Below are 7,533 nucleotides of genomic sequence, written 5' to 3'. Positions count from 1 at the left end.
TGAATATAATTCATATTCGCTTGTTTTCTTTCTTAATAGAAATGAATTAACACTATGTACCGTGTTCTTCAACTGCCTTTTGTTTCTGGTTATTGTAGTTCCTTGGACATTTTTCCATGGCAGTACTGATAAATCTACCATATTCTTTTTAACAGCTGTGTGGGATTCTACTTTATTTAGTAGTTTCCCATGGAGGGGCAGTTAGGTGGTTTCCAGCTGCTTTGCTATTCTAAACAAGCCTGCACTGAACATCCCTGACATTTAATTTTGTTCACTTGTGGAACTAGTGTATATCTGGAAATATCTAGAAGAGCAGTTTCTGGATAAAAGAGTATTGACAAGTTGACATCTTGAAAGATACTGCCAAGTCCCCTTGGAGAAAAATGATCCAATTAAACAGCAATCAATAATGCATAAGAATTCCTGTCTCCCCACATCCTGAAGATTGTGTCTTTTCATACCACTGTCAGCCTTTTATTTATCTTCTTCTGTGAACTGTATGCTCTTGTCTTTCCCCTAGCATTTTATGGGTTTATTTTTACATTTGCATCTTTGATCCATCTGGAATTAATTTTAGATGCACAATGAGATAGACATTCTTTTCATTTGACAATTACTGTTTTCCCTACTCTGTCAATAGTTGGAGTTAAGTACCAAGATAAAGGGAAAAGCGGATTTCTCTCCACTCCTAACAGGCCACCGCTACCTGATTTTGCACTGCTCCCCCCTCCCCACCTAGAACTAGCCCACCCTGAGGTTCTGGGTTAAGGAAAGGAACACTGCCTCCACCCACCCTATCTTTATAGTGGATGGGCTGAACTCAGAAGCTCTGCAAACAACCAGTCAGTCATTCAGCAAACAGGCAGTCAACCCAACTTCATTTTTCACCCCAAGAATAAACGTATTGTACGTGTCTGAAGAGTGGGTACACCTGGGTGTTTGGTGGCCAAAGGAGTAGCTGTGGCAGACTGCAGACAGCTCACCCAAACCCATTATCCCCCTTCTATTATAACAGAGCTGATGCCGGACATGTGGCTGTTAGCTAGGAACAGTGTCTCCCAGCTGTCTCCCAGACAACTACACTCTCAGCAGAGGAATGGGAACGAAGTTGGCAGGTGTGCCTCTGGGTATAATGGCTTTAAAATAACACAAATTTGAGTATCTGGGTGGCTCAGTCAGTTAAGCGGCTGATGTTGGCTCAGGTCATGATCTCAGGGTCCTGGGATCGAGCTCCACAGCGGGCTCCCTGCCCAGCGGGGGGGGGTCTTCTTCTCCCTCTCCTCCATGCTCCTGCTCTCTCACTATCTCTGTCTGTCTCCCTCTCTCTCCAGTAAATAAATAAAATCTTAAAAAATACATATGATGCAAATTCCTCAATCCTCTTTCCTGTTAAGAGGTAGGGGGCTCTATGACCCCTCCACTCAAACCTGGGCAGTCTTCAACTATAATGTGACTTCTAAGGCTAGGGCATAGAGGTTTCTATCTTGTTCTCCAAGAACTGTTGCTCTTAGAGCCCTGAGCCTCCGTAAAGCAATCTAACTCCCCTGAGTCTCAGAACTGGAGAAGTTTCCTGATAGAGGCCTGGCTGTGCCTAGCCTTTTCGTCAAGCACCGGGTAAGTGAAGATGCCTCCAGCTCGTTCAACCCCCGACCATTGGAGTCCCCCTCAGTCATCTGAGTCTTAGCTGAGGCCTCAGCCTGTAGATCAGTGAGACAAGACCCCTGCCGGTGTTCTGTCCAAACTCCCCAGCATTCCTCACAGACCTCAGAATCTGTGAGGATAATGAAATGGTTGATGTCTTATGGTACTAAATGTCAGGGTGCTTTGTTAGGCAGTAAGAGATCCCTGGAACCAAACTTGGACCTAGAAAACTCCCCCACCCCTTCCTGCTGACTCCAACCCAGGGGTGGTGATGACCTAGACTCTGCTATGCAGATGGCAGCACTTAGGGATGACAGAGCCACAGCCTGGAAGGAACCCAGGTCCCTAAAGGACCACATGGGACACTGCTGCCGGCTGATAAGAAACACTCACCTCAATGGTTATGTGAGAAAGGAATGAAGATCTATAGTCCTTCGCCAGATAGACAAGACAATGATAGAGCAGAGAGCAAGGCAGACATGGTCCCTTCCCCTGGGGAACTTCTGTCTTTGACTGGGGAGGAGGCTGGAGGGAGGGATCACAAGGGCAGATCAAGCCTCCAAGAGGATCCGGTTGGTTATTTAATTGGAGGTGAAATAAGTACCAGGCAGAGATATACAGGAAGTTGTAAAACCAACTCACAGGGCTCTGACCCAGTGTGGGTGGACATGGAAGGTAGCTCCGAGGAAGTGATGCTTGACCAGAAGGATAAAACTTAAGTAGGATGGTAGAGAAGGAGGAGGGGAAGGCTGTTCTGGTAGCAGAAGTGGGTAGAGCATGTGCAGAGGTTCCTAGTCAGGGCGAGAATGAGTTTGAGAAACTGGAAGAAAAAAAAAAGAAAAGTCAGTGTGAGCTTTGTGGGTCAAGTAGGGATTTCAGATATGATTTCTAAGAAATGAGAATTCACAGGGTAATTCCAGCAGAAGACTCAGCCTGCGGAAGCTGTGTGGGGAAGAGACCGGGGGCAGGGAGCAGCCAGGGAGCCGAGGGAGACCCTGCCTGTGATGAGGGCTGTGGAGATGATCAGGGTGATCAAGTTGGAGAGACATTTGGGAGATGGTCAATAGGACTTGGGGGGCAAGGGAAGTCACTGAGAGCGGGGACTCGGGGAAGAAAGAGCAGCGAGACAATGTCTGGTCTGTGGGTAAATAAACTGTAATATCAGAGCCAGAGGAAAGCTAGGCATGACCTAGTACAAAGGCAGCTCAGAGCAAGAGAATGGGGGTCAGGTTTGTAAGTGGGGGCCGTTGAGCCAGTCACCTTGCTCAGGACCACTGAAGCATAAGGACAAGGGCTGTGTTCAGTCATTCATTCAAAACACATGGTGAGTGGGCAAGAACTGTGCAATAAACGAGATGCAAGCAACAAGTATGTGGTGTATTAGTGACAGGGCTAAGGAGAACCAACAGAGTGGCGAAGGGGAGGAAGAGGGGGGGTTAAATATTTAGCTAGGATATTCGAGGTCTGCACCCATGAGCAGGGTGGATTCGGGTTCTGTGGAATCTGAAGGGGGACCCTCCTTCAGACAAAGTATTAGAGTATCTTATTTTTGCAAATGGCACAAAGATATGTAACCATCTGAACCAATTTCTGGGGCCTTGCACGGGGTGGGGGGGGCGTGAGTGAGGGGGCCTAGAGCCGAGTTCCAGGAGTTTCTCAGTAAATCCACCTCAGCTCACGAGTAATAGGGCTGGAGGAGGGGAGGAGTGTGACTGTGGGTGTCACAAACAGAACCTGCTTTTGTGACTTACAGCCAGTCATTCAATTACTCTGAACCCTGATTTCCTGATCTGTAAATGGGGAAAACAATATCATGTCCTTATAAGGGCATATCATCAGTAAAGAGCCTGACTCACAGTAATACAGGGTAGCCAGGATTTTGATTTTTATACCTACTCCTCACCGATGGAGAACAGTGATCTTACCTTGGAGAAGGACCAGAAAGAACCAGAATTAGGAGGGGATCGTGAGCCCTGGTGGCAGAGAGGCCCCACGCTCCCTGGGCGTTTTAGGCTCAGTGACTCTGGGATGCCCACAGTGTGGGACCCTTCTCGGCGGCGGCCCTCATGCACCACACTGTGCCACACAGCCCATGGCGATCACACGTCCAGTGAAGACCCAGGTGCCCCTGTGCACCTAGGTGTGTGAACGGGGTGAGCAGAGAGTAGGGGCAGGGCACACAGCCAACATGCACTGCCTTCCTTACACAGCTACCACAACCAGCCTCAGAGCCTTCTCCCTCTCGTGCCCAGTGGCAACTCTTCTGTACAAACTGATTGCCCTGGTCACAGAAGAGGCAATGGTCCCAAACAATAAAATCATGGTGGAAGGTGTTGGATAAGTTGGTATGGCACGTGCCTTCGGCATTCTGGGAAACTCTCTGGCTGACAAATGTGTTCGTGTGGTTGTTTTAGAAGATAAACCCCAAAAAGAAATGAGGCATCTCAGGCACAGGAGCTCACTTCTTCAGATGCCAAAAACCAGCAGATAAAGATGACTCTGTGACCGCCAATTCAAAGATTGTGATGGAAAATGCAGGAGTCCGCCAGCAAAAGGGAGAGAGTCATCTCAGTCTGGAGCTGAGGAATGTTAATGTCTTCAAATTCATTATTCTCCACATCACCAAGTCCAGTCCCAGCTGCATCATAATTATATTTCCCAGCCCAGCAGATTCTTACATGTTATCTGGAAACGAACTGGATTACCTGAGCACCCCATGGTGGGAAGTGAGTGTAATCTGGAATTTGCTAGATTTTGCCATCTTATGGCTAAAAAACTTGGCATTCATCCCAGTGGTTGCCGAGTTTGGGGAGATCCTAGTGTCTCGAGTGAGGCTCTATGGAGTGCAGAGAGGATGGCAGGTGTTTCTCTCTAGGAACCAAATTAGAACAGAAAGGGACAGTGATAGTGAAAATTGCAAGGAAGTGCCTAAGTATGTAAGATAGTGCCTGTGGAGCCATCAAGCCCGAAGGATATACCTGCTGGGCTATTGGGTAAGTGTGGCTGATCTCACTGATCCCGTGTTGAAAATCTGTCCAGGATTCATCCCATGTCAGTGGTGGTGAAAGGAATATATGGCATTGAGAACAGAGTCTTCCTGAGCTTTCCATGTCTGCTGAGTGCTCAGGGGTTAACCAGCATTATCAACCAGAAGCAGAAGGCTGACCAAGTTGTTCAACTCAAGAAAAGTGCAGATCCCTGTGGGACATCCAGGAGGACCTAAGAGATCTGTGACCTCTGCGTTCTAGGCTACCGAAATTTCAAACTCCAAAGTGACTAACCGTGAATCTCTAGTTTTTATCTACGTACATGGATTATAGTTTGCTTTTTATCATCTTAGATATGTGAATTGGGGCTCACAGAAGCAAAGCCCATGCTTGGTTCAATGCTTGCAGTATGAGCCCCTGAACAAACAAAACTACTGGGGTGGGGAGAAAGAAAAGAAAGAAAGAGGGGGAGCTGGGGGCTCAGGCAGGTCCAGATTCCAATTCTGCTGTTGCCTCTGCCAGCCTGCATGTGTGGCCAGACCCTTCACTGCCTCAGGTGTCACATGGAAGACAAGACAGTCTTAATGGCACCGTGCAAGCCAGATATAAACACGTGGATTCAGATCCACGTTCCAGGACCTGTACCCAAGAGGGGACGGACTGCGACAGCCTCGGGTACCTGGTGACTGAAAGCTCCCCCAGGCCCCGGGTGTGTGGCTGATACAGCAAATGTTCTCAGGCCTGTAACAAAGCAAGCTCAGCCCATGGTGGGTGCTGGTGACGTCCGAGGACTTAAAACAATTAAACCCATAATCAGAGGGTGCTCGGCCTCAGCTGCTGTGGGTTTGTTTGCCCACGAGTCACAATCATCTTGGGAGTGTGCACCAGCCGTTAGCCCTCAAAGTTCTGTTGCTAAGAGATTATGAACCAAATGATGTTTCCAGAAAATAACCACTGCAGGATGTTCTAGGAGCGAGCCATAATAACAGCCCCAATAGGACGGATATGCTGTTATTGATAAATCCCTCTGAAGAGCCGAGGAAAGGGGTGGGGGGTTGGCCTGTCCGAGCACATCCTACGTAAATGTCGGGTTTGCCAAGGTTTTAAATATAACAAAATACAGTTATCCGTGAACACTGGAAGGGATAGAGTCTAAAGTCCTCATGCTTCCCCAAGTTCTTTCATCAACCAAGACGTATCTATTGGAGGCGCATTGTCTGCCATGTATGTTTACAACAATCTCGGCCACATTTAGTAGAGGATGGTCCCTAAGTCCAACACAGTTGTAACCACCCCTGGGCGACACAGCGCCTGTGTGTGACAGCTGACGAAGTGATTTCATAGAGCTACTTGTGGCCGCCTCCACTTTTGCTCTGTTGCTGGGGTAACGGAAACCAGTCGACTAACAGAAGCCCAGGTTAAAGCAGGACAGTTACATCCCAGGAAGTCTGCAAACAGGGCACTTGCGAGAAACGGATTATCATCTGGCACCTAGAACCATTCTGCCCATGCTGTCTTCCTGGGAAGATGCAGCCGTTCTGCCCTGGGTCCTCATGGAAGACTCCCGGGTCATGCCCAGGGGTCTCTATCAGGCATGTGAATTAGTACGAAGTAGCACGATACCCACCTGACCCCCCAACTCGGGCCACCCCGTGCCTCCTCTCCTCCCAACCCCCCACCAGCCCCTTCTGCTTTCTCTCTAACCAGGCCCCTGGCCACAGTGGCCTCCTGGTCTACATTTTTCCTCGCTGGGGCAGGTAACAGAAGGCAAGCTGTTGTGTTCTTCCCTCTTATTTAACAGTTGAAGGAGCCAAGGTTCAGAAAGCCAAAGTGAGGTGTCAAGGTCAGGCAGCTAGTAAGTCAGAAGGCAAACCCGTGTCTTCTAGCCCTGAATCCCAGGATCATCACTGCTCCGCAGACCTCCAGTCTCCCTATGATGGAAACTGCCAGGGGCTACAGTGGCTCCCAGAAGGGGGTCAGTGTTTCCATGTGCCAATTTCAGGGACCCTCGGTCACTGTAGGGCGCTCAGGGAAGGGGTGCAGGGCCACAGGCACTTTGCCTTCCTCCTTCCTCCAAGGGTCAGAAGAAGGGGTCATGAATAAATCGTGTCATTAAGATCCCGAACTCAAGCTTCTTCTGCCATCACACTGTGGGTGACCTCTGGAAGGTACCCGATCTTCTGCTATGCTGTTTCCTTTCTAAAAATTAGGATGAGTACCTCCCTCCTTTATGGGGTTGTTAGGAGGAATGCACGAGATTAGATAGTTAAATGTGGTCGGCAGGGTGTGTGGGAAACCTTCGACAGCAGCCATGGTCACAGCTCACGGTATCATCATTCTCCCCACCGCCAGCCCCGACTCTTGCCCAGGACCTGGGGTGCAGGTGGGCAGGCGGCTGGTGCCAGCTGGAGCGCCATTGTAGTCCGCAGTGGTGACCGACCAGGGTCCGGTGACAAAGGGACACACTTCCCAAGGTTCCTGGTGAGAAATCCTTTATTTTTCAGAAGGTGGGCTCAAGGAATAGAGAAGCAGCTTTGTGGGTTTCTGCGCCTGTCTAAACACATGTGCTTCCAGTTGGCTTCCTCCAGCTGGAATTCCCCAGTGCCCAACCCAGCAACCTCCACTGCCCAGTGGCCCCCCGCCCTGAAGCCTTGCGGGGGCTTCTGCCCTTGGCCAGAGGCCCTCCTCCGGCCTCAACAGCAGGCTGCTTTCTCCCCTGGGAGTGGGAAAGAGCAAGCCAGGGCGGGGTGCCTCCCTCATCTGTCAGAACGTTGCTCCTCTGAGAGTCTTAAAACCCCAGCCCAGAGAAGGATGGTTAGGGAGGGCTGGCAACCGGACAGACGAAGGCTGAGGCGGAGGGTCATGAATTCAGCCTTGCCGCTTGGCACCCGCCCCCAGTGCCGTG

At 49.8% G+C, this 7,533-nt stretch overlaps 1 pseudogene; it reads left to right on the top strand.

Annotated features, from left to right (window-relative positions):
* The first annotated feature begins 3,898 nt into the window (after positions 1 to 3,898).
* Positions 3,899 to 4,875, top strand: LOC132000625 (L-lactate dehydrogenase B chain-like; annotated as a pseudogene).
* Positions 4,876 to 7,533: the final 2,658 nt, after the last annotated feature.

This window comes from Mustela nigripes, chromosome 14 (assembly GCF_022355385.1).
Source record: "Mustela nigripes isolate SB6536 chromosome 14, MUSNIG.SB6536, whole genome shotgun sequence".
Classification (NCBI taxonomy): Eukaryota; Metazoa; Chordata; class Mammalia; order Carnivora; family Mustelidae; genus Mustela; species Mustela nigripes.
Note: the sequence above shows the minus strand (reverse complement) of the source record. Positions and strands in the feature narration are given on the sequence as shown.